The sequence below is a fragment of the Notamacropus eugenii genome, chromosome 6 (genome assembly GCF_028372415.1).
Source record: "Notamacropus eugenii isolate mMacEug1 chromosome 6, mMacEug1.pri_v2, whole genome shotgun sequence".
NCBI classification, from domain to species: Eukaryota; Metazoa; Chordata; class Mammalia; order Diprotodontia; family Macropodidae; genus Notamacropus; species Notamacropus eugenii.
The window spans coordinates 272,347,682-272,371,899 of NC_092877.1; the positions used below are offsets into that span (position 1 = coordinate 272,347,682).

At 34.8% G+C, this 24,218-nt stretch overlaps 1 long non-coding RNA gene across 2 annotated transcripts in view; it reads right to left on the minus strand.

Annotated features, from left to right (window-relative positions):
- Positions 1-15,500, minus strand: part of LOC140509480 (uncharacterized) — a 120,760-nt gene extending 105,260 nt beyond the window's left edge. Inside the window, exons 1-2 of one of the 2 annotated variants that reach the window (XR_011968777.1) lie at positions 14,890-15,500; positions 7,162-7,225 (exon numbers count right to left, since the gene is read on the minus strand). This is a non-coding gene — a long non-coding RNA (uncharacterized lncRNA). Of the gene's footprint in view, positions 1-7,161; positions 7,655-14,889 lie in introns of those variants that run through there. The other variant, XR_011968778.1, reaches the window with a different exon arrangement.
- Between the last annotated feature and the right edge of the window lie 8,718 nt (positions 15,501-24,218).

Below are 24,218 nucleotides of genomic sequence, written 5' to 3' on the forward strand. Positions count from 1 at the left end.
TTTACTTTTTATTATCCCCAGTGCTCAGCATAGGGTCTGGCAGATAGAAAGCATTTAATAAATCTTTGTTCTTTACATTCTGATCCTCCAGGCTCTGCTATAACGCCTCCAGGGGCATGCCTCCAGTACTTCCCAATTCAACCTTTAAAGAGTTCTGTGGTTTATGTTTATTTTTAATTTTTTTTGAGAAATTATTCCTCACATTAAGTTGAACTCTATTGAATTCCTTAATTATCTTCAGTTTTCACTATATTTCCCTTTGAGTCTGAACAGCCATGAAGTCCACTCACTCACGTCAGACCCTTTGTGAATACTATTATCGCATACATTCTTTTATTCTTCCTCTATCTAGACTAAAATAATCAATTTCTTCACTTCAGTTCTAATCCTCATATAGCTTGATTTCACATTTCATTATCATCCCGGTTACTTTTTTCAACATATTCTCCTTTTTAAAGTTCTCCCTAAAATATAACACTCAGAATCACACTCTGGTTGGGGGTCTAGGTCCTATTCTTCTAATATTGTACTCTAAAATCACAGTAGATTTTCAAGTTGTCATATCAAATATTGATTCAAGTTGAACTTGAAATTCTCTAAAACCCCTAGATTATTTTCACATGCATTGTTCTGTAATCAGGTTTCATGCATTGTTAATTCTGTTGATCTTTTTAATCTATTATAGTAATCCCTCTCAATTTTTACTTTATAGATTTGGTTCATAAATGTAACTATCAGTATCTTTACAATCTCAGTTCTACTATATATGCTATATATATATATATATATGTGTGTGTGTGTGTGTGTGTGTGTGTGTGTGTGTGTGTGTGTGTGTATGTATATGTAATATATATATATACGTATATATACCCTAGTTTTATGGTATCCATGAATATAATCAGTGTATACTCAAGTAATGAATACATTTTGACTAAAAAAAGGGTAAGGAAACTTTCATCCAACTCTAGGACTATGATATTTTTTTCTCCATAATTTTACAAAATCAAGAATAGCGGTTTAACAATCATTTAAACAAATTCATTCAAAACACTGGAATATCATTTGTCCTTGCTTGGAAACTTGACCTCAACTAAGCCACACTTACTCATTCATCCACCATCCACTCCCTTATTTGAGATTCAGTTCTCCAGAATTAAATTTCATTTCTCCTTACCTATTACAGAATCTATGAATATGTTGTAAACAGGACTAAAAAAATTAACAAAAACACACTCTCTATCTCTTTCAGTTTCTCTCTGTCTCTGTCTGTGTGTATGTGCTCACACATATGTGCACAATGCATATAAATATATGTATATGCACATAAATGTGTCAACATCTGTATGCATACACATATGGGCACATACTCAAAAATACATGTATATGTAAGTGTCTTTCTTTCAAGGTATCCACCCTATTTCAATAATAGATGTGATACTATAGTTTTGGGAAAATCTTATACTCTTTAGGCACTCTGCTTTGGACTTCAGTTGTCTTCTATCTCAGTTAATCCTTCTGATTTTAATACATATGAAGATAATAGACACATCTATCACATGTATTTCAGGTACAAATAGCTTCATATCTCCCTGGAGTGCTCACATAATAGTAACAATAATAATAGCACTTAGAGAGTTGATACATTTTGGTATCTCATTAATTCTCACAACAGCCCTGGTAGGCGAATGCTATTGCTTTCCCAAATTCACCAATGAAAAGACTATGGCTAAGCAAGATTGACCTGATTTTCCCAACTACAAATCTAGGATTCTATGAGATCCTTGCCACCTTGTTGCCTAAATTCATAAACTATCTTATGCCAATTTCAAGGCATAGAAAAAGGATCTGATCCTGGAAAAGAAAAAACTAACAAAGTAAATGTGTTTTTTTTTCCTAGGAAATTACTTTCTTTTTCTGGTTCACATGTCCTTGGATAGATCAACTTGAAACCTGTATTGAGTTCATTTCTATAGTTACATGATAAACATCATATGCATGAAAGGAAAAATAATAGCTACTTGCATTCCAAGTTCTCTTGGTGTTTCTTACCTCCAAGGGATAGTCACAAAATTGACATTGAAAGACAATTCCTGCTCTTGTTTGTTTGTTGTTGTTTAGTTATGATCTATTTTTCATGACACCATTTTCTTGGCAAAGAAACTGGAGAGATTTCCGTTTACTTCTCCAGCTCTGCATAGATGAGAAACTAAGGCAAACAGGTTAAGTGACTTGCCCAGGGGTCACACAGCTAGTAAACATCTCAAGTCAAACTGGAACTGAGGAAGAGGAGTCTTCCTGATTCCAGGTCCAGTACTCTATTAACTATGCCACCTTATTACCCTCCTCTTTTAGGTAGTGTTAAAAAAAAATTCCACCACCCTTTGATTCTTCCCTATTCTGATAACAACTATAATTTCATAGTAATTTTCCCATTTGAATTCTTACATGGTCATATTAACGATAAAAGATCTAAGCAGCATTGTAAATTAGAAATGTTTTTGAACTTGTAGCAATAAAATTTTAAAAAACAAAGATAGAAAAATGAAGCTGGAGCTCATCTAAAAGTGTTTATATTGTAGTGAAAAGAGTATGGACTAAATGGTAGAAAAGAGCTGACCTAGTTTCATTTGTTTTTTAAAAATATTTATTTTTTTAAATTTTCATTGCATTTTGAGTTCTAGGCTGCCTGCCTAACTTCCTTCCTCCCTCTCAATCATCTCCCTAGAGAAGGCCAATATTTGACAGAAATATATGTGAACCCATACTTAGTCGCATGGAGCAGTTCTTTCTGTGGGGATGGTTCTCATGGTATTCCATAGGGTCTTTATAGTTTACTTGAATATTCATGTTGCTCAGATTAGCTTAATCATTCACAGTTACTCTTTGTATAATATTGCTGTTACTGTATCCAATGTTCTCTTGCTTCTGCTCATTTTACTCTTCATTATTTCATGCAAGTCTTTACATATTTTTCTAAAAATCAACCTGCTCATCATTTCTTACAGCACAGTAGTATTACATCACCATCATATACCACAACTTATTTGGGCATTCCCCAATTGATGGACATCCTCTCAGTTCCTAGTTCTTTGCCACCACAAAGAAAGCTGCTATATTTTAGAACATATAGGTTATTTTCCTTTTCCCCTCAATCACTTTGGGAAATAGAACTGATAGCAATGTTTTGTGTCAAAGTTAAAACAAATGAATAACTTTGGGGTCATAATTCCAGATCACTCTTCAAAATAGTTGGATCATTTGACAGTTCTACCAACAGTGTATTAGCACTCCCAATTTTTCCATGCCAATCCATATGTCTCCAACATGTTATTTTCCTAAAATTATTGTTTTGAATAACTTTTAGTTGCATCTCTAGGATTTTTTGACAAAAAGAGATAGTTTTATCACCTCATTGTCCATTCTTTTGGTTTCTTTTTTTCCTTTTCTTACAGCTATTACTAGCATTTCTAGTACAATATTGGATAATAGTGGTGATGATACACATACTTGTTTCACTCCTGATCTTGTTTGGGAAGGATTCTAGTTTCTCCCTGTTAGAAATAATGCTTGCTGGTGGTTTTAGGTCAATGTTTCTTATCTTTATAAGGAAAAATCCATTTATACCTCCATTTGTAAGTGTTTTTTTTTAATAGGAATGAGGTTTTATGCTTTTCCTGCATCTATCATTATTATTTTTGTTTCTCTTGTTATAATAATTATATCAATAATTTTCCTTATATTGAACCAGCCATGAATTCCTGATATAAATCTCATTTGGACACAATGTATAATCATTGGAATATATTGTTGCAATCTTCTAGTTATTTTTTTTTAGGATTTTTTAATCTACAATCATTCATAACACTGTTCTCTAATTTTCTTTCTCTGTTTTTGCTCTTCTTGGTTTGGGTATTAGCATTATATCTGTTTCATAAAAGGAATTTAGTAGGACTCCTACTTTGCCTATTATTCCAAATAGTTTATTTCATAGTGGAATTAGTTGATCTTTAAATGTTTGGTAAAATTTACTTGTAAATCAATAGGATCCTGCTGCTTTTTTTTTTTTTGTAAAGCTCATTTATAGCCTGTTCTATTTATTTTTCCCAAAATATAATTATTTAGATATTCTATTTTCTTTTTGGTTAATATGGGTAACGTATATTTTTGTAAGTATCCTTCCATTTTATTTAAATATATTGACATATAATTAGGCAAAAGATAACCTAATAATTGCTTTAATTTCATTTTCATTAGTGATGTATTCATCACTCTTTACATTTTTGATAGTAGTGATTTGGATTTCTTCTCCATTTTTAAAAATCATTTTAACCAATGGTTTATATTATTGTCTTTTTCATCAACCAATGCCTAAATTTATTAATTAACTTTGTGGTTTTCTTATATTCAATTTTATTAATCTCACCTTTAATATTCAGGATATCTAAATTGCTGTCTAGTTGGGGATTTTTAATTTCTTCTTTTTTTAAATTACATATCCAATTCATCAGTCTCTTCTTTGTCTATTTTAATGTATATATAGATACAAATTATCTTCTGATTACTGCTTTTGCTGCATTCTATAAGTTTTGGTGTTGCCTCATTATTATCAATCTCTTTAATAAATTTGTTGTTTCTATGACTTGTTTCTTAACCTACTCATTAAGATTAGATTATTTATTCTATGATAAATTTTAATCTATGTCTCCAAAGTTTCTTATTAAATGTAATTTTTATTGCATTTGATGCATTTATTGCATTTTATTGCAATATTATCTGATAAGGATACATGTAATATTTCTACTTTTCTGAATTTAACTATAAAAATTTTTTTATACCCTAATAAATTGTTGTAAATGTGGCATGTACTACTGAGAAAGAGATGATTTTCTTTCTATATTTCTTTTGATTCCTCTAAGTCAAATTTTTTTGGTCTTTTCCTCATGAATGCCTGAAAGTTCTCATTCATTAAATATCCATTTCTTTCCCTTGCAGGATTACACCTGACTAAGTTACTCTTAGCTGCAAACTCAGCTCCCCTGATATTTGGACTATCATATCCTATGCTCTTTGATCTTTTAATATAGAAGCTCCTAAATCTTGTGCAATTCTCATTATAGCTTCATATTTAAATTTTTTTTCTCTAGTTGCTTGTAAGATTTTTCTCCTTGACCTGGGAGCTTTGAAACTTAACTATAATGTTCCTGTAACATTTTCATTTTAGAATCTCTTTCAGGCGATCATCAGCAGATTTTTATTTTTACATTTTTATTTTACCTTCTACTTCTAAAATGTCAAAGCAATTTTCCTTTATTATTTGTTGAAGTATGGTATCTAGACTATTTTTAATTTGCAGGTAATTCAACAATTCTTACACTATCTCTCCTTGATCTGTTTTTCAGATGAGTTATTTTTCTGAGATATTTTACATTCTCTTTTAATTTTTCATTATTTTGATTTTGTTTTATTTTTTTCTTGATACCTTATGAAATAATTAGTTTTCCCTTGTCTAATTCTAATTTTTAAGGAGTTATTTTAGTCCATAAGTTTTTGGATCTCTTTTTTTAATTAGTTAACTTTCATGATATTCTTGCATTATTTTTATTTTTTCCCTAATTTTTCCTTGACATTTTTTCTTTGATTTTTAAAGTCTTTTTTTAAAGTTATTCCAAGAACTCTTTTGGGGCTTGTGACCACTTTACATTTTTCTTTGAAACTTTACAAATAGATGTTTTGATTTCATTGCCTTCTTCTGGGTTTGAACCCTGACCTTTTCTATCACCATAATTACAATTCATGGTTGGGTTCTTTTTCTGCTATTTATTCATTTTAGTGGATCATTTCTTGGCTGTAATTGTTATGTAAGGTTTGGGCTTTGCTCCTGGAGTGTGGGGGTTAATGTCTTAGGCTTTAGGTTTTTCATATTGTCATTTTCTGAGCTCTGTGGGGAGGTCTTTGACCTTTTCATTCTCCTAATGTTCTATAATCCAAGTCAAAGGGTATTCACTGTTCTTGTGGCTCATGTGTTGGTCTATAAGTGACCTCAGGTATTCCTCTTATCCCCTGGGTGGCATTGAAAATTCTCTTGCTCCCTCTGGTCTCTGCCAAGGCTTCAAGCTTGACCTTCTTCCCGGGAACTGAAGTCACGGATTCTGCTCCCTTGTGAGTGACCACAATCAGCAGGGCCCCTGCTCTTCTGCAACTGTACCCACCGCCATTTACTTATTCTTATTTATTGGCAGGACAGAAAATCTGGGCCCTATATCCAGCATCAGTGAAGGGGGGCCCTGAAACCTCTCCTGATCTATTGCCTGACACCCATACCTTACATAGAGCAAAAATTCCTGAAACTAAAGTTGCCTTCAACACAGCTTACCCTAAGTCTTGCTATTTATTGACTGAGCAGTATCTTCATTTACCTTTGGTAAAACCATCTCCCAAGTTGTCTTAGACTAGATGACTACTTTACTCCAACTTTTCATTATTTCTGTGACTCTAAAATTTACTTTGAGACATTGTTTTAGGTTATTTGAAGGGAATTTTGGAAAGCCAAGTAATTGTCTACTTTATTCTACCATTTTCCCATTATAGTTCCATTTTTGTCACTCCCTACCTTAAACAGGTTATTTAAGTAGCCTTGACCTCACTATTAGCATGAATTCAGAAGTCTGTTCCAGTGCTATTATTATAGGATTGTATATGTAAAAAATGTTATACATAATCTGGAATTTCCTTACTTCATAAATGCCATTTATGCTACTTTCAAATGCTACTTTCAAAAACTGCATGGTATGTAAGTATCTTGTAAGAATCTATTCTGAAAAGCACAAAAAGTTTCCAGAAGAGAACATCATTTTTGAAAATTCTACAAAGGTCTTTTTGGAAGAAAATAATAATCAACTCATTAATTCAAAATATATTGTGTGCCTATCTTTTCCAAAGTTCTGTACTAAGCACTCTGGGGGTTATGATGATAGACAAGACCAAAGTCTTATCCCTCCATTGGTTACAATTCCCTCCCATCTCATCTAAAATTTTTCAATCCCACTAGAAATACAGCTTTTGCATACAAACTCCAACCCCCAATCAGTCTTGTATGGCACATAGATCAACATGTTTGCCACAATGATAATAATTTGGAAAAGGTAACAATAGGCTACCTACCTGAAGATAACAATCCTCTCTCCCCTACTAGTATCCTCTTCAGCTATTTGTCTTCTGCACATACCTTTAAAACATTCCAAAAGAACAATGTTCAGGAAAAAAGAATAGATGGTTCAATGTGGTGCTTAAATCAAGAACATTGAGTTAGGTTGTTGGGTTCTACTATGCCTCTGCTCTGTTATTTATAACCTAGGCTAAATCAGTTCATTTCTCAATGGCTATGCTTCCTTATCTGTAAAAAAAAGAAGTTAGGTAATTAAATGAAATCAGCAATAATGAAACAAAATATTGTGCAGTAATAATTAGTAAACTTGTCTCTCAAGAACAAATACAAAAATGTCTTTCCTTCTTTGAGAAATGGGAAAGTATGGACTGCAGTATATCGCATATACTGTCAGTTAAACTGTTGGTTAGTTTTACTGATGTTTTTCCCTCTTCTATTTTTTTGCCCCTTGGTTAGGAAATTGTTCAGTAGGTAAGGGAGGAGAAGGGATTTATCCAGAACTGAAGATGATAGAAAATAATAATATATAAAAAATAATAAAATTATTATTTTAATTATTGGAGATAGGGATAGTTAAGAACATTTCTGATCTCACTGCCTAGCAGATTTAAATCAGTCTAGCATTAAATCAGCATGTGGGTACTGGTTTAAATCTAAAAGACCCATGTACTCTCTAGATTTTTTTAATGTATCTTTATTAGTATTTGCTTTTTTTTTCTTTTGTGAGGTCATATCTCTGTGCTTGCATTGGCATCATTTATCATTTGAAAACCATTCCTTCATTTTAATATTTAATTGCCAAAATATGACTAAGCAAATTTTTTAACATGTTGTTGAGTATGAATTAAAAGCTTATAATGACTGAAAGGCCCAGGATGAAGGGGTAACTTCTAAGCTGCTTAATCTTTTTATAATAGCCCTACAGGGTACTCTTTTATTAAAAGTGAATGCTTTTATGTGCTGGAACAGAAACTAAACCTGCACCTTTAGGTTCATGGGCCAAATAGACTTGGTGCATTGTTTAAAAAAAACTGCTAAATTGGAGCTTTTTATCAAATTAAACCAGATCTCAATTAATTCAGAAGCCTATTGAAAAAAAAAAAGTGCTGCCCCTGGTCTTTGTAGACGTTCCAAATTTCCACTTCAAAAATGAGGTGAGGGCTAACACAATTTCTGCCTATTTTTGTCCTTTGAATTTATTATACCCTCATCAGATAGACAAAGGTCTAAGGAAGCAGAAGGGAGAAAAGGCATTTTCTGTCCCCAGTTGCCAGCAACTTTCCATAAAATGTGGCGTTAGTTTTGTTTCTTTTTCATTTGGAAAAGGGCTATGCAAGTTATTTGCCTAGCTTGCACATTTGAAATTGTGTCTCCCTAGCTAAAACTCATGTACTAGTAGTCACTATTAATTTGTCATAAATTTGTTTACAAGTCATAGCTTGTACTTCAGATTGATTTTTGTTTTTAGAGATGTGCCAGATAAAATACAATAAATTGGATTGGTATTGAGAAGAAAATTTAGTATGAATATATTTCTAAGTGTTGGAAGTTCTTAACTACCATACTGGGAATGGAGAATTCTTATCATCATCCAGTAAAATTATTGTGGAGATGGTCAAGATTTCCTGGCATTTAATAGTAATCCAACAGTGTAACTCAATGCAGGGATTTTTGTGATTATGGATTTGTAAGAAATAGTTATGGAAGTAACTTGATGAGCTCGCAGCAGAAGGAAAGACAATGACTTTCAGCAGGTGTGTAATCCTCCCCTCAAAAGCCCCTCTGGGATCACAAGTTTAAATATTTCCTTACTACAATTAATTACTCAGGAATCAAGGTATTTTTTCTACTTACTCCTTTTAAATGTTGGTTTATTTTTTTAATAAGATAAACACACTGAACTTTTAGAATTTGGATGCAAAAACACACCTTTCATGCAAAAGCATTTTGTAGTTACACATCGTTTTATATGCTGGGAAAATTAGCCATTTGCTTAGAAATATATTGTAAAATCTAAGTCAAAGAACTATCTCCTTATGAATGGCCATTAATATCCTTCTTATATGTGTGTGCGTGTGTGTGTGTGTGTGTGTGTGTGTGTGTATGCCATTCCAATATTGAAGGAATTGTTTTGTTTTTAAAGGGACTGTGCTTGAGAATAGGCTGAAGGACAAAACTACACTTTCCAAAGTGTCTTTAATCAATTTTTCTTTCAATGCTAACAAGTGAAATATCTAAAATTGTAAAGAACTTTAAGTATGGATTAAAAACAGCTTTTGTTCTTTAGCTTTACAACAGAAACCATACCATTTCACAGGGATATACTGACAGTGGTGGTCAGCCTTGGAATTACACAGGTTTCAGATTTATTTTTCTCAGGATTTTACCATCTGATAACAAAGTTATGGTTAACAGAATTTATTTTTCTAATAGAGATGACTCAAACATTTACTTTCCTCAGAGTTTAAATGCCCTTCAAAGAATATATATCCTTGTAAATGACAATATAATAATGAATGCCAAGTTTTCACTAAAGCTCAATAAAGTTCTTTTTTTCCCTGTTCCAAGCATTTTCTAGGAAATTGGAATACAAAGTTCTTTACTTATAAACAAATCCTGTGCCAGATGAGTATCTTGAGGACAGCAAAGGTTTATTATGTGATAAAAGAACAGTTTTAAAAAATTTAACCTGGAAGAATTACCCAGAATGGAGTAGCTCAGAGAGGGTCTGAGGAACTTACTTCATTATCTAAGGACATAAAATATAAAGTACTCAATTTTTAAAGATAAGCAAACTTCTTTGAAATATAATAAGGGATAGGAACTTACACCATACAAATAACTGTGATATAAGGAAAAATGAGGTAAGTGCAAAAGAAAATCTAGATGTGTCATGAAAATTAAGATACTGATCAACCTACTCCTAAAAATTAAAAAGCACTGAAGTTTAAAGGGGGTTTGTTATGAAAGAAACTTAATTTGGATGGATTCAGTTTGAACATCATAGTTGTGTCTACACAATCAAAGAGAAATGGGATATTCAGCTGTGGACTAGTTACTGCTGGTCCATGCCTCTAACACATATAACATGAAATATCAGGATTTGAAGAATTGGATTTGTTTCCTTCTTTGAAATATCCACAAACACAAAGCCTAAGACATCATCATTCAAAGATAGGGGGCACTGAGGATTTGTTTCCACAAGCCATACAACAGAAAATCAACGCAATGATATCACAAGTTGGTCACTATCATACACAAGAGAACTGTATGTATCTAGACTGATCATAACAGTGCTCTTGATAGAAAGGGAAACATTCACTAGAGATCATGGAGGAGTATTTATGAAGCATTTTTGAGCTCCAATACAACTTTAAGGTCAGTATGAGAAGCTACAGGTGAGTTTCCTACCCAAGAACTTCACAGCCAGCTTTCTTGTCTTAGGGTTACACATAGCCTTATAGGACATAACTGCTTCTCCTCAACATCAGGAAATGTTTTCTGTGCTAAAGGATCAAAACAGATTCAGAACGTGTTCACACTTAGTATACACTTGATTTATCCAATTAAAAAGTCTTTGCTTTCTGTGTTTAACTGGGGTGGAGTGGAAACCATTTATTTCCCATCCCTTCCATACTACATTTCCAGTATTCTTCCATATATTTTCTTCCACATACTCTTTGATCCAGCCATAGTGGATATTGTCTTCCTAATAAACTAAACTCCATCCTCCGGGTTAGTGCTTTCCCTCCTCACCTTTTAAAATTCCTACATTTCATCAAGGCTCAGTTCAACTGCAACCTTCCACAAAAGTTCTTTCCCTCCTCCCTCAATAGCTAGCACCTTCCCTACCAAGGTTCTTCTGTTTTATATGTATCTTTGAAGATACTTTGAAGATGCTGTCTCCCCATCAAAATGCAGACTCCTTGATGGATAGGAATTTTTTATTCCTTTTTTCATTGTCTCTCTAGCATATAGCACAGTGCCTGGGACATAGAAAGGGCTTAAAGAATGCATATTACTAATTAATTGAATCATTGGTGGAAACAAAGCTTTTAAATCATAGATCCATGTGAGTATCTTACTAGAATGGAAGTTCAGTGTGAATCAGCAGTGTGGCATGACAGGTAAAAATGCTAATATGATCTTGGGCTGCATCAAACAAGGAAAAACTTCCAGTAATAAGAAGATTGGCCCTTTGTACCCCATCTTGGTCAAACTAAACCTAAAGTGTTGTGTTTAGTTCTTTCTGAGTGTCACAGTTTAAGAAAGATATTGTAAGGATGGAGAATATCCAGAGGAGGGCATCCAAAATGATGAAGGGGCTTGAGTCCATGTCATCCAAGGATTGGATGATGAGATTGGGATGTCTTGCCAGGAGAAGAAAAGATAGAGAGAATGTGATAGCTATTTACAAGTATTTGAAAGGCTGTCACATAGGATAATTAAATTAGTTCTGCTTGGTATTAGAGAACATAGGAGCAAAAGGTAGAAGTTGAAAAGAGAAATATTTAGGTCTGAGGTCAAGAAAACCTTTATAACAAGAGCCATCCTAAAGTGGAAGGAATTGTTATAACAATAAACACCCCAATATACACAGGGGGGCCTGCTAGCACAGGTTCTTTGTTCTCCTCTAAAAGGAAAGTCAACTTTTGAGGGGTCAACAATCACTTTAATCAAGCACACGTATCAGAAAAAATCAAAGTTTCAGAGTAAATATAGAGAAATCAAAAGTGAACAGACATGCTTCCAAAATGTCTGACCGTTAACATATGTAACATCATTACCAGAGAGGGAACATCTGGGTTTCTCCAAGCAGGGACAGGGTGCAGCATGGTGCTGGGGCTTCCCAGACTCTCATCACTCAAACCTTCTTACAAAAACTAAACCCCAAAGTAAAACCTCACCCTCACAGTATTTATACAATTTTCAGAACCAGAGGGCATAACCCTCCGACACAGGGCCTCAATAGATAAAACAAAAGGTACTTGGGACTCTCCTATAAAACAATTCCCCTAATCTAGCTTCCATGGAAGCTTCAATGAGTGGGGAAGATCACATTATTCAATCCGAGACACTTCAGTAAAACAAAAACAGCAAAAAATCCTAATTTGATTGCCATCACAACTGTCTCTATTAGAAATGACTTCTACATTGAATGATTTCAAACTAAAACGAGACCACTTTTTAGGCAAGCTCTACTGATAAATTAATTTTGGCTGGTAGTTGGATCCAATGGTTACTGAGGTCTCTTTCCCTGAAATCCTATCATTCTATGATGCTCTGATTCTGGCCTCAATCTCGTAGCACTAAATCTTTTTTTTTTCTATTAATATTTAACATGATTTGGTTTTTCCCCTATATAGATAGCATCTCTGGGAACTGTTTTCCCTTCTTGCAATCAACACTCTTAATAAGGACTTAAATATAAAGTATGTACAACAAAATATAAAGAAAAACCTGGGACTCACACCTGAGATTTACTTGGCAAAGGACTGGATAAAAGTGGAGCCTTCCTTTCCATACAGTAACTCCCCATCCCCATGTAAATAGACTCATAACACTGATATGGGAAGTTTTAGTGCTAATGTATGAATGGAATTGGAAACTTTCAGTGAAGTTAGTATCTGAACCTCTCCTGAGCTTGCTCCTTCTGGGAGACCTACTCACTTACTGAAATTATGTTCTGGCATCTACATGCCCAGTCTGCTCCTGGCTCAGGTCTCATCCCTATAACATGCACTCAGCACCTTACAGCCAGCTTCCTTGCTCTGCTTGACTCAGGTTCACCAAGGATTGGACCTGACTGAAAATGACTGAACACCGCAAGCAACAAGTATATCCATACACACACACACATACACACACACACACACACACACACACACATACACACATATATGTATACATGTATTCATATGTGTTTACTCAATTTATTTGTCCTTTTTTATTATATTTACACACTCTATGAGACCAGACATTTTCTTCAACTATGATATCTACAATAAAATTCTAATTAAACCATGTTTATACAGGGCTTTAAGGTTACTAAAGTAATTTATACACGTTTTCTCATTTGATCCTCACAGTAACCTTGTGAGGTGAACTAATATTGTCTCCATTGCATAAATGAGGGTCCTGACACTAAGAGAGTCTGTCACATGGTTTAGAAAGACTTCCCTGGTACAACTGGATTTGGAGAGACTCAAAAAGGCTTTCAGTGCCTACCATCATAAAATTAAAAAAGCCTTAGATGCAAGATATCAACATGAGCCTTCTTGAATCCGAGTCTAGAATTCAATACACTCCGTCATGATGTCGTTGCATGGTAGGTGCTAATTAAATAATGCCTGAATGGTGAAAGGCTATTTGTGGGGGAGAGGAGAGGAATGACACCACTGTTTCCAAAAAGGCTTCTCTAATTATTCTGGTCTGAAATATTCTCTCCCTCTCTGAATTTCTCGCTGATTGTGTGCCGCTCATTTTACACTTATTATTCTATCTTTTCTTATTAGTTATGTGTTTGTTCATTCAGTTCAACAAATATTCATTGACTATATTCTACGACTGAATTGCTATAGGGGATGTAGAGCTGAACGCAGTGTTGCTTCCTTTAGCACAATTTAAACTGCTTTAGGATAGGTCTCTGGTTAATTGACTTGCCCAGGTTCACCAAGATACTATGTGTGAAAAATACTTGAACCCAAGATATCCTGACTCTGAGGTCAGGTCTCTATAATCCTTCTACAACACATAATACACACACACACATACACATATCACTGGCATTCATGTCAAGAGGATAAATTTGAAACATGAATAAATGTGGCACCATCTTTATATTAAACACAGTAGTTTAGGAGTCATATCCACTGAGACCTGGTAACAAGCATATGAAATAATTGGTATGTTTTAAGTAGATAATATCTATGTGAAATGAGTCTCTGGAAAGGAAAATATGTTATCTATATAATAATTCAGAAGGTACCCAATAAATATTTCTTATATTTGTGTTTGATATGATGCTTAAATAGCAATTTATTTTCAGTATTTTGTGGTATATGTTTTATCCTAATGTAACTTAAAGTCAACTGTGATTTTTTTTTCTTCACTCTGACTTAGTCAGAGGGCACAGCTGCACTTAAAATTTTCTAGAATATTGTTTTAGCTTCATTTCAAATCAAGTATATTACAAAGCAATTTCGTGGTATGAGTCATAGTAAATAAAATAGAAACTCACTGAATAAGGAGTCATCATTCCTGGGTTCTGTCTAACTGATTGTATGACCTTGGGCAGGGCACTTTTCCTCATTTGTAAAATGATGCTTGGACTAGGAAATCCCTTAATGACCTTCCAGTTTTGTTATTCTATTAATTCAATAGAGAATTTCATCAAATATGTCATTGCCCACTTATTATTTGATGGAAAGCCATGGGAACAGAGAAGCTCATACTTTGTTGTCCCATTGAATATCAATCAGGAATGAAAACAAGTGTATATGAGTAAATCAATGGGAGGACAGAAGCTGATTTATAAAATCTATAATTTACATGAAATTTACGCATCTATTGAATAAAGCCGATTTTATTCACTTGAATTCATTACATGTTAAAATATGTATTCTTACTTTTTTCACCAAACATAAGTTATTCTTGAGCACATTTTTATCATATGATGAATTACTGTCATCCTACGTCAAGAATAAGACAAAGAAACAACTTACCTCCTTTCATCAGTTATCACTGGCTATGAATTTAACATTCTTAACACCTAAAACAGAATACAATTAATTTTAATAAGATAAACCTAACAACAAGGCAGAAAGGCAAGATATATGAAAAGCAGCTTTGGGACCTAAAGGGCAACTCTAAACATGATTCTCATTTACCCTTTTACTTTCAGTGTCAGGGTCTTGCTCTGGCAACAAACCCTTGAGATTTCCATGCTAGCCCTCCGCTCAGAGTTACATTGCTAATTTAAAAGCCTTAGTGATTATGCTGTGTTATGATATCAGTGGAAAGGTCAATGGATTCATGAAATTACTTTTTTTTTTCAGCCTTTATGACAGTCTAGACCTTTTTTTCAGACCATTTCAACTGAAAACTGATCATTTGGCTCACTTAGCATAATAAATGGATATAAGCAACCAGAGTTTGTAATGATACTGCTCACCCTGTCATAAAAACATACACATATGCAAACATAATGTATTTTATAGACTCAAAGAATTATTGGTGATTTTTTGCTTTTTAATAAAAATATTTTTAATGGAGAAAGAAGGAAAGGAAGAATATTTAATAAACTATAGATAAGATCATACAGATGTATATGTTTATGGATAAGATTACAATTGAGTTTCAAATCTTTTAGCATGTGCTATCATTGCAATTGCTAACAACATTTTTTTTTAAGATCAAAATTGCCTAACATCCATAATACTTTTGTATATTGTAAAGGGTGAAGGACCATAGAAATGAGTAGCAGTAGAAAACAGGAGAACTGGAGTTCAGGGCTAGGAATATAAAAGACATAAACAAGGTGAGAGGAGCAGAATAGTCAGGTAGGTGCAGGACACTCCCCTCAGCTTCTCATACTAACCCCAAAGTTGTACTAGAGCTCAAAAATCCTTCAAAAATATTTCCCTTGATCTCCAGTGAATCATTCCCTTGCATATGGCAGTGACCAACTTGTAAGAATATTGTTTTTCTTTTCTGTTGTAAGGTTAGTAGAAAATATGTCTTGGTATCGGAATGGGAAATGTGTGGCCTTGAGACCACATGGGGCCCTCCAGTACTTCAAGTATGGTCCTTTGAATGAATCAGGTCCCTCACTCCTGTTTCAATTGGACTTTTTTCAGTCTATTCTTCTTCAGATTTCACCACTGATACTTTCACATTTTCTTCCCTCACATGCATTTTTAACTCTGTTGAAATTGCTGTATTTGATATCTTACTATCATACATCCATACAGCAACAACAATAGAATGTTGTTATTTTTAATGGGCCTTTGCTTTCATGGAAAACTTAAGGTCATTCAAAAATTTTCAGCTTCTTGACAGGATTCTAGCCCATTCATCTTTTTTATTCAATTTTGGGCCCAATTCATCGTTCATATAAACTATCAGCAATATATATACATTGACAGACAAGGTGTTGAAGTTTTCCATTCAAATGCCTGTTGTAATCTGGGCAATAAACATTCCACTTGGTCATTAATACATAGATAATCAAGGCAAGTTCATTTGAGTTACTACTCAACATACTCAATTTTTTTCAGTTATTACTCAATTACTCCATTCTAGGACACTTTGCTCCATTCTGGGCCTTGATGAAATCAGTACAAACTTATTCAGAAAGAGGAACATCCGGACAACTTCCCAGGGAATCCCTCTTCAGCCCAAATTACAATGTACCCCTCTCTAACTGTGGCCAATATCTTAATCATGACAACTCCCAGTTTTACAAAGTAATCTGTTATCCACTAAGATCTGTAAATAATTTTTCAAACTAAAGTCTAACAATTTCTCCCTAATTCTATACCTGAAAAATTGATTTTAACCTAATTTTAAGACCTTATATTTTATCCCTATTAAATGCCATTTCATTGAATGCAGCCTAATGTCCTAGTTTGTCAATTATTCCTGGATCCTAACTAACTCTTCCATTTGGAGTGTGGATGTGGGTCTGTGGGGGTGTGTGTGGTATCTCTTCCAGCTCTCTGTAATGTACAAATTTGATAGACATGCCACCAATATTTTCTGAAAGCTTTCTCTTCTTCAGGCTCTAGAGATAATTCTAAGGAACTTGATTTTCTAACACAGTCACTTCCAAGCACCTTCAAGTGTCTTCACCATTGATTATTAATTACCAAACATTGATTGCCTTTCTAAAAAAGGAGTATTTATTAAATAGGTATGGTATTGCCTTAGTTTCTTTATCTGTAAAAGACCTGAAGTATGAAATGACAAAACACTCCAGTATCTTTGTCAAGAAAACCCCAACTGGTGTTATAAAAAGTCAGACACAACTTAAATTACTGAATAACAACAACATAGTATTAAATATATTTATTAAACAACCATTCTGAGGATAGTTGTTATAGAAACATCCCCTCAAACTGGGACAGAGTGTCAAGTACAGTGCCCTTAACATTATACTAGAGAGCCCCTTCTAAAATGACATTGAATCCTAATAACTATTCATTGAGTATATTCTTATATTTACTTCCAAATCCATCCCATAGGACTATCTTCTAATTTATAGTTCCATCATTCCTTAAAATTAGATTGAGGGACTATATTAAAGGTTTTTAAAAAATTTGTAGAAGGTGTACCTACAACATTCAGCTTACCTGCTGGTTTCATTACCCTAACCAAAAAGAGAAAAGAAAAGTAAACTTAGCCTGTTATGACTTGCTCTTAACGAAGTCAGGCTAGCTCTTTTCTAAGCAGTGCATCATTCTTTATATATTGATGAGTCATTCTAGGATTTCCCTGGGGAATCACAGTCTAGCTCACAGGCCTATAGACTGTAGCCTTTCCCTCTCTTTTTCTTGAAAATATATGAATTTACCCTTCTCCAGGCCTGTAGAATTCCTCTCTTTTTCCATCATCTTTAAATATCACTATAATAGCTCAACAATACACCTAGCAGTTATTTCAGCAACATTTATCTTCATCTGGGCCACATGACTTGAATTTGTCAAGGGCAATGAGGTGCGTCTCCTTCTTTACCTTGGGTATTGACTCCCTGTTAGTCATTTTTGTTCTCTATTTCCAGGGCAAAAGGCTACTCCTTGGCAGAGAAAACCGAAGTTTCAAGAGAGTGGTTAAGAATCCCTGTTGATGGACACATAAATCTACACTTCTAAAATACAGCTTAGATCAAATACAATAAATTGTTCTCTGATTTACTGTGTTTTGAATCATCACACATACATTTGTGAAAAAGTTCACCCTTTTCCCACTGGGATAAACCTACTACCAGCCAATACTGGAGAAATAATTTATTCCTACAGATATAAAGAACATAAAATAAAACCTCTGCTTCTTGGACTCACTATCAAAATTCAAAAAGATGGAATCTCTGAGAAACAGAAAGATATAATCTTATTATAATTTTAAGAATATAACATCAGGGATCATTAAAATTTGCAAACTTTTCACCTTGTTTTCCAGGTTCAAATGCATAGAATGAGTATTTTCTATAGGTCTAATTCAATATATCCTATCAATTGTTGCTCAACAAACTCTCTAGAATTTATTCCTTTCTTTCCATTATCACCATCACCACTAGCACAGTCAAGTAGACAACTCTTCATTTTTCTCTACATTGAAATCATTTTCCAAAATCTATAGTGCATGTCAAACACTCCTGGCCTTGCTTCTTCTCTGCCATCAACTCATCAGCTCTGTCATAAAACTCTAAAAAGGTTCCAATTATTTCCACCCGAAAAAACAATTCCTACCTATTAGTGTTCCACCTTAAAGTACCATTAAAGGAAGTAACTGTTATTTTTTCTGCTTTTGTCAGAGAAAGAACTCCAAAGTGAGCGTGAATATTTATTCAGACATAGGACCTGATTTGTGATATGCTCCCTGAACATTCATTTCTTCTTCACTCTGTCCAGGTGGTACAAGTAAATGGTTGGATGAAAAAACACTGAGTTTACTATGTGCTTGAAACATAGCTAAGCACTGAGGATACTAATTAAAGAGAGATACTATGGATCTCAAGAAGCTTACATTTTATTAATATGAAACAACATATGAAGGGCTAGTGATGTACAGGGAAAGTAGTATCTGACAAATCACAGCTAGAAAAAGTGAAGAAAGAGGTAGAGAACACAGGTGGCATTGAGCAAAATAGCCTTTTGGATATCTAGATGGGATGTAAAGAAGAAGAAGAAAACAGTCTAGTATTTAGGCTCAGATAGAAATCATGGGCTGAGTAACATAAAATTCAATGACCAAGTTAGACATCTGGAGCCCAAGGTGGGAGTGGAAACAAGGGATGTGTGAATTCCAGTGACAATTCCCCCCTTTTTCTCTCGATTTTCACTCAAGTTATTTTTGCCATGATACCTAATAGTTCTTTGATCTCATCACATGAATATATCTTCTTATTATACAACTCTACCTCTCTCCTTTACATATTCTGATTTTTGTAAATAAAGTATTTCCATACAGCCATACTCCAGAAACTGGCCAACTCTCAGTAATATTCTTGAGGTTAAACGTTTTCCCCAAAGCTCTGCAGTAGTTCATCCTCCTTTTAGGGTACCCTGGCCCCAGCATACTGGGAGCAGGCCTTGGGAGTGAGAGAAACATCAGCAATGCACTTAGTGCATTTCTGCAAAGACACTTGAAGCAAAGGATTTTTCCTGCTAACTCCTTTCTTGGATTTTGTTCAGAGCACCTCTACTGATATTCTTCCTACATAGTAGTATAATGGAAAGCAAAATAGGATTTTTTGCTCTTTTTCTGGATTTAGTTTTAGCCAGTGAAGTGCTTTTGATTGAATCTTGTCTTTGATTGAATCAAGAGTCTTTGATTGGAAATAATGTGTGTGTGTGTGTGTGTGTGTGTGTGTGTGTGCATTGTATTGCTTGAAGGGAGAGGAGGGAGGAGAGAGAGAAGCAGAGCTGAAAGAGATAAGAGAATACGAATGGGCTAGGGGAACTTGCTTGTGGAGAGGTCTAACAGGAAGAATGTTCGTGATGATGGTGCTCCCTCTGTTGATCTGTGTTAATTTCTCAGACAGAAGCCCTGTCTGTTGGTCTTTATGAGTGAATTGAGTTGAAGAGCAGAGATTCACCCACAGGCAGGAGGTTTAGCTTCAGCCCTTTTTAAGAGCCATTAAAGTGAGTTGAGATGATGGTGCTGGTAATGTGTATAAATATTGTTATAGCCCTGTTAAGCTTTGTTTTCCTAGAAACAGAAACTGCAGCCAGGAGTCCCTGGAGCCTGCTGTCAGGCAGAAGCAGGAAGAGTTTAGAGTAGAACAATCCCCATGAGCTGAGAGAAGGAGCAGGAGTAGAGAGCAATCTGTCTGTGAACCCAGGCAAGAGTTGGGGGTGGCTCATGGGGGAGAAGCCATGGGGTTTGGAAGTCAGCCTCAAGTCATGATGAGAGAGGCCTTGAACACTGTGTGTTAATTAAGGAGATTTTTCTTACAGTGACCTAGGGGTGGATGGTGCGATACTTTCTATTACCCCTTAAGGATGAGTGTTGCTAGGGAAGACCCCAGCCTAAGACCCCCTGATTTTGGAGATGCAATGATATGTACGATGTACCATATGACATACTGAGTGTTATGAGGTACATTTATGTATCAGATGATAAGTTTTGCTTAAGACTGTTGCTATGAATGTTATGCTTTATTGAACAAATTATGAGCAGGATGCTTTCAAAAACATCTGGAAAGACTTGCATGGCTGATGCAAAGTACAATGAACTATGTACAAAGTAATAGCAATATTGTAAGAAGATCATCTGCAACCGACTTAGCTATACTCAGAAATACAACCATCCAAGACAGCTCTGAAAGATTTATGATAAAACGTACTTCACATCTATAAAGAACTGATGGTGTCTTAACACAGATTGAAGCATACTTTTTAAAATTTTTTCTTTATTTTTCTCAAGGTTTTTTTTTTGTCTGTTTTCTTTCAGAACATTAGTATTATAGACATGTTTTGCATTACTACACATGCATAACCTATAACAAGTTGTTTACCCTTTCAATGGAGGAGGTGGGGAGGGAGAAAGGGGAAGAATTTGGAACTCAAAGTTTTAAAAATAAATGTTAAAAATTGTTTTTTACATATAAGTGGGGAAAAGTAGAATACTAAATAAATACCAAAAAAATGCCACTCCTAAGGTTCAAACCATTGAACCCAAATTCCAAACCCCATGCTCAGATATTATCTCCTTAATTATTTGCTTCCCAGGTCTATTTTTTTTCCCTTTTTTTCCATTCTACACCTTCAGTGAGCAACAGTGATGCTCCCTGTGGTCTCAGGTTCCTGGATTAAGACTTCATAAGTTTGGGATATATTCTAAGTTCCTTCAAGAAGTATCATTTCTGAGCATCTGAATCACCAGAAAGAGTAGTCGTCACCTAATCTGAAAAGTCTTGGGGTATTCTCTGTTCTGCACTGGATGAATAACTCGCGTGCATTGTTTCTCACTAAACAGAACCTATGCTTACAATTTGTCTGTCTTTGCTTAATAAGTTGATGTCTCCTATTTACATTATGGAGTTCTATTTTTAGAAAAAGCCTCAAATACACACACACACACACACACACACACACACACACACATACACACACACACACACACACACCCTCTCCATGTGTACATTGCTTCTCTTCCTTTTCTATGTGTCATTCTTCTACTTCAGTCTTTTGACACACAGAGTTAAAGTTTCTGGTTCTGTCTCTTTCCTTAGATCCCTTTTTCTACCCTTCCCCCGTAATAAAGTCTCCCTTCCATTTAACAAACACTTTATTCAGTTCAGTTTCATTCAATTCAACAAGTACCTACTACTATATATCAGTGCTAGGGAGAGAAAACAAAAATGAGTGTCCCTCTCCCTTTTCCTCTCCTTCTCCCCTTCCCTTTTTCTTCAGGAGCATACTGGAGAACTCCATCTTTTCTTCTCAGAGAGGAGCCAGCTCTCACTCTGAACACAGATAGCAGTCACTTGGCCACACAAGAACTACACACCTTGAACACTTTATTCACTAAAAACTTCTGCTTACCATTCTAATGAAGGACAGATCACAACCTATGAGTAGTCAAAGCTACCTAAATGGGGGCCCAGCTGGCCAGTACCGGCTGGGCAACTCAGCTCCTCTACCCTCCCCTCCCCTTTTCACTTTTCCTTTCCTCTCTTCTCCTCTCCTCTTCTCTTACTTGAGGGTATTCTGCCCAAAGGAAGGGGAATTTTTATTGCCCAAAGCTACCTAGTTAATTTGGGTTTTACTGGCTAGATTTCTTTTTCAAAGACCAAACTTTAAACCCATTTCGTTCTGGATCTCAGGGATTGGACAAAATGGGTCCCTGCCCAAGTATCACTTAATGGTTATTTTCAGACTCTCCTGGCTCAGAGTGAATGAAAGTATTAACTGCTTCTCTTTTGGCCAGCAACCCTGAGCGTCTTCCCCTTCCAGTATGATTTTTCTTCTTAAAGAGGTCTATTTACTGAATGGGCATTGCCTCACTCAAAGTGAGAACCTGAAAAGACCTTAGGTTACACAGGCCAAGGTCTCCCCCTGCATTTTGGACCACCTCCATTCATCCTAACTGATATCTGGCCACTGGACCCAGATGACTCTGGAGGAGAAAGTGAGGCTGGTGACTTTGCACAGCCCTCCCACATTTAAATCAAAGTTAATTGCAAGTTATGTCATCATCTCCCTGATATCATGGTGCTCTTTGAGAACAAAGACAATTCACAACACAACCTAACTAGTATGAGATCCTCATTACCTGTCTTTCAAACTTCTTGTGGGTTATTACTGCTTTATATCATCTTTAATACTTTGAAAGCCTCAATAAATTATTTCTTCTTTCCCTAATTTGGTTTAACTATTTGTTTTACTTACATTTTCTTACCTTTTTCTTTTTCATAACAATATTCCTGCTCTTCTTCCTTCAGAATTTAGATCTCTTTTCTCCTCCTTCACCTTCAATCACTCTTCGTCATTATTTCCTCAAGTTCCTTCAGATTTGCCTCCCCAAATTCAATCTCATATTCTACACAAGTCCAAAGTCCTCCACAGCTTCACAATTTCCTTCTTTGCACCTCAAGCTCTTTCTTCTCCAGTTCCTTCTCTTATACAACCTTCTCTTCAGAAGCTGGAAGCTATATCACTAGATGTATCAGTTTCCTTAGCTACAAGATCAACTGTCTGGATCATGCCTCCTGAAGTCCCTTCTGGATCCAATAGTAATAGATAGTTTCAGAATTACCACTTATTAGCTGTGTGACCATGAACAATACTCACAGTTTGCAAGTCCCAACTTTCTCATCTGCAAATTGGAACAATAGTTGCTCTCTCCCTCAATGGACTTATAATGAGGTTCATATGAGATAATATCTATAAAGGACTACACAAAGGTAAGGTGTCAGCATTCAAATTTCAATAAATGGATGAATGAATGAATTCAGAATACCAATGCTATGCTTGTGTTTAAATACCTAAAATGATCTTGCCTAAAAAACTTTTAACCTTGTGGATCAAAACCACTAGTTTCATAGATATTTTCCTTTTCTACTTTCATTCATTGGGTACCAGAGTTTCATACATATGTGTGTATACATATATATATATATATATATATTATATATATTCTTCACTTTTCTGATTAGTCTTTATCTTTAGCTTTCATACTGGTTGTTCAGTGAGAATAATTTAATCAGGGCAACTGTGGACATAATGTGATCTCTTTGTGTGCACAAACAAAGATGTTCTTTTAATCAACCATTACTTATTTTGACATATAAACTTTGATAAACTGAACAGTAATTTTCAGAGATTATACATTTATTATCCTCAGTGCTTAAGTTAGATAGCAGGTTTTTCTTTAAAGAGAAGTATTCCTTTTCAGTATGACTGTTTACTTCTTGCTGGGTACTTTTAAAGAAATGTCATGTAGAGATGTCTCTAGGTAACCTTAAAGCAAATGCATTTTACCACAACTTTATTTTATGAAGTGCTTCTTTAAGGTAAAGCCACCTCAAAGCACTGTCAAAATTGGAAACAAAACAAAAGTCACACAGGTAGGAAAATCAATGATCTTTCAAATAATCCAAGATTAAGTCAAATCAAACCAGCTTTAAGCTTTGACTCTAAAGCTAACCAGTAGTTGGCTTCCCTGATAAGTACTAAGTAAAAACACTATGTAAGAGACTAAGGTGGCCAAAGGATATATCCTTTAAACAACAATTTATTGAAGATCAAATTAAAAATTTAGAACCATATCTCAGAGTTTCTAGATTCAAATGAACTGAAGTAACTGATATTTTATTTTAGAAGAATAT